Raw genomic sequence first — 4378 nt, 5'->3', positions numbered from 1 at the left:
ACGGCATTGGTTCTCAGACCTGCAAGGTCTATCGATAGAGCATCCTCATCTACTTCCTCAACGCCCAGACCTCCTCGTACAGGGCCCTTGTGTCTACATGGACCTGGCCAGACTGGCTTTGATGGCATGGCTCTTGAAGCATCACTCCTGAGGGCCAAAGGATTCTCCAAGGCGGTTATCTAAACTATGCTAAAGGCCCGAAAACCGGCATCTGCATACCGGCATATTACAGGTTCTGGGATTCTTACTTCACCCGGTGTGCTACTAAGAATTACGATGCATACAAATTCAGAAGTTCCAGACTTTTGGCTTTTCTGCGACAAGGCCTAGACTTAGGCCTTCGTCTGGCCTCCCTCATGGTTCATATATCTGCCTTGTCGGTGTGGTTTCAGAGAAAAATTACATCTATTCCTGACGTTCATACTTTCACTCAGGGTGTGTTATGGATTCAGCCTCCCTATGTCCCTACTGTGGCTCCATGGGATCTGTCTGTTGTCCTGAATGCCCTGCAAGTGTCTCCACTTGAACCTCTTGAGTCAGTGGACCTTAAATGGCTCACAGCCAAGGTCCTGTTCCTACTGGCTATTGCCTCTGCTAGGAGGGTGTCAGACCTCGGCACTTTGTCCTGTCGTCCACCCTTTCTGATTTTTTCACCGTGACCGGGCAGTTCTTAGAACTCGCCCTGGTTATTTGCCTAAAGTGGTGTCGTCTTTTCACCTTAACAAAGAGATTGTGGTTCCGGCCTTTATCTCTTCTAATTTGTCCCCCAAAGAGCGGTCTTGGATGTGCTACGGACTCTCCGTATTTATGTGGAGAGGACTGCCTCTATCAGGAGGTCAGATACCTTGTTCGTACTTTTTGGTTTTCACAAACGTGGCTGGCCTGCGAATAAGCAAACATCGGCCAGATGGATTAGAATGGTGATTGCACAAGCATATGCACAGGCTGGACTCCCAGCTCCTGCTGCTATCAAAACCCATTCTACTCGGTCTGTTGGACCTTCTTGGGCGGCCCGCCAAGGCGCGTCCGCTGAACAATTGTGCAAGGCGGCTACCTGGTCCTCAGTGAACACATTCATTAGGTTCTATGCCTTCGATACATACACCTCCTAGGATGCTTCCTTTGGATGTCGGGTTCTCATACCCACTACGGCGCATCCCCTCCCATGAGGAACTTCTTTAGGACATCCCTGATGTTTCCCTGTGGAAACCAATGTACCCCGCTGCGGAAAAGGAGATTTATGGTAGACTTACCATTGTTAAATCTCTTTCTGCGAGGTACATTGGTTCCACAGGGTGCCCACTCTGACGCACCTTGCTTCTATGGGTTTGTATGGCATTAGCCGCTAGTCCCTTCTCCTGTGAGAACGTGGTTCTATGTGACTAACATCTACCTTCTCTTTTACCTGTTCCTGCACTGGACTGGTTAACGAAACTGAGCTCACAGTGCCTGGAGGCAGGGTTATAGAGGAGGCCCCAATGCATCCTGGGACAGTCTAAAGTTTTAGCCTGTTGGTGCCTGGATCAAGATCCATCTCTACACCCCGATGTTTCCCTGTGGAACCAATGTACCTCGCAGAAGGAGATTTAACAATGGTAAGTCTACCATAAATCTCCTTTTTATTCAATCGGTCACAGACTTCCTCCTCACTTAAATAAGCACTTAGCAGTGGGACATTATCATTATTGAGGTTGGGTGTTAATTCCTGCATCTTGTCCTCTATTGTAAATACCAATGAGAAAAACTTGTTTAATTTATCCGCTATGTCGTTATCGTTTTTTATGAAGACTCCCAGTTTGTTCTCTTTTGCTGTTGATATATTTAAAAAAAAAAAAAGGGGGTTTGATTTACTTTCCTTTGCTACTAGCTTTTCAGTTTCTACTTTAGCCGCTCTTATTTCTTTTTTGCTTATTTTGTTGCAAACCTTATAGTGCTGGAATGTCTCCGACTTTCCATCTGTTTTTTTTATTTTTATTGCCCATTAGTTCCTCAATATTTTTGTTAAGTGAAGAAATATTTTTGTTGGTGGCAAAGATATTTTTCTTGGTGGCAAGAAAGCCGGTTACAGCGGCACACTATTACAGAATCTGGAAAAAATACATGGATTGGTGCCAGCCGAGGGGTTGGAACCCCAGACAATTCCGCCTTACCAGATTGTTGCACTTTCTACAAGCTGGTTTGGACGGAGGTTTACGGTTGGGATCCTTGAAGGTCCAAGTCTCAGCCCTTTCCATTTTGTTCCAACATCTGGTGTCCTTACAGGAGGTACAGACATTTCTAAAGGGAGTGTTGCGACTACAACCACCTTTTCGTCCTTCCATGGCTCCGTGGGACCTAAACTTGGTGCTAGATTTTTTTAGATCTGACCTTTTCGAGCCTTTGGAAGAGGCAGATCTCAAATATGTGTCCTGGAAGATGGTCTTGCTACTTGCATTGGCTTCGGCAAGGAGAGTATTGAAATCGGGAGCCCTATCCTGTAAGAGCCATTTTCTTGTTTTCCACAAGGATAGGGCGGAACGTCGTACTAGGGCAGAGTTTTTGCCTAAGGTAGTTTCGGGTTTTCACATTAACCAACCGATTGTGGTCCCATCCTTTCAGATGACAGAGTGGGACTGTTCAGAGGATGTGGTCAGGGCATTAATTGTTTACATACAGGCTACGTGTTCCCTTAGAAAGCCAGATGCTTTGTTTGTGCTGTATAATGGACCCAAGAAGGGTTGGCCAGCTACTAAACTAACTTTGTCAAGATGGATGAGACTCACCATCAGACAAGCGTATGTCTCCAGTGATAAGAAAGTCCCGGTTCAGGTGGGTGCTCATACCACCAGGTTGGTTGGAGCTTCTTGGGCGGCTGCCAGTGGAGCTTCTACTGCCCAGCTTTATAGAGCAGCAACATTGTCCTCTGCACACACGTTCACTCGCTTCTATAAATTTGATACTTTTGCAGCTAAAGAATTCAAGTTTGGCCCTTTGGTTCTGCAGGCTTCGGACAGCACTCCCACCCATGGGAATATCTTTGGGATGTCCCCAGCTGTTTAACTCTCCTGTGCCCCCAAGTGGATGACAGAGAAAAGAGGATTTTGGTGCTTACCGATAAATCTACTTCTCTGAATCCACTCGGGAGTTAAACAGCTGGTGTGTGAAGAATGGAGACTGGAGGTATTACAATGTATAAAAAATCAAAAGTGCACAGCTGGCTCCTTCCCCTTCATGGCCCCCTTCCCTCCTGTTTGAAAAATTGACGGAGAGAAGAGGGAACGTAGAGAAAAAAACATTCGGGAAGGAATCAGCCATACCATAACGTTAACCATCAACCAAGAAACTATCAAACTTTGGGGCAGATGTATTAACCTGGAGATGGCATAAGGAAGTTATAAACCAGTGATAAATGCAAGGTGATACATGCACCAGCCAATCACCTCCTAACTGTTAATTTACATATTGGAGCTGATTGGCTGGTGAGTGTATCACCTTGCATTTATCACTGGTTTATCACTTCCTTATGCCTTCTCCAGGTTAATACATCTGCCCCTTTGCTCCAAACTTTGTTGAACCAATATAACAAGGAACACGCAGGCTAGCAGCACCGAGACGGGCTTCCAGTGCCCCCGAGTGGATTCAGAGAAAATAAGATTTTACTCACCGGTAAATCTATTTCTCGTAGTCCGTAGTGGATGCTGGGGACTCCGTAAGGACCATGGGAATAGACGGGCTCCGCAGGAGACTGGGCACTCTAAGAAAGATTTAGTACTACTGGTGTACACTGGCTCTTCCCTCTATGCCCCTCCTCCAGACCTCATTTAAGGAAACTGTGCCCGGAAGAGCTGACATTACAAGGAAAGGATTTTGGAATCCAGGGTAAGACTCATACCAGCCACACCAATCACACCGTATAACTTGTGACAACATACCCAGTCAACAGTATGAACAACAACAGAGCATCAGACAAACCTGATGCAACCATAACATAACCCTTATGTAAGCAATAACTATATACACGTATTGCAAAAGAAGTCCACACTTGGGACGGGCGCCCAGCATCCACTACGGACTACGAGAAATAGATTTACCGGTGAGTAAAATCTTATTTTCTCTAACGTCCTAGTGGATGCTGGGGACTCCGTAAGGACCATGGGGATTATACCAAAGCTTCCAAACGGGCGGGAGAGTGCGGATGACTCTGCAGCACCGAATGAGCAAACACAAGGTCCTTCTCAGCCAGGGTATCAAACTTGTAGAACTTTGCAAAAGTGTTTGAACCCGACCAAGTAGCTGCTCGGCAAAGTTGTAATGCCGAGACCCCTCGGGCAGCCGCCCAAGAAGAGCCCACCTTCCTTGTGGAATGGGCTTTTACTGATTTTGGAGGCGGCAAGCCAGC

The sequence above is a fragment of the Pseudophryne corroboree genome, chromosome 1 (assembly GCF_028390025.1).
Source record: "Pseudophryne corroboree isolate aPseCor3 chromosome 1, aPseCor3.hap2, whole genome shotgun sequence".
Taxonomy (NCBI): Eukaryota; Metazoa; Chordata; class Amphibia; order Anura; family Myobatrachidae; genus Pseudophryne; species Pseudophryne corroboree.
Note: the sequence above shows the minus strand (reverse complement) of the source record.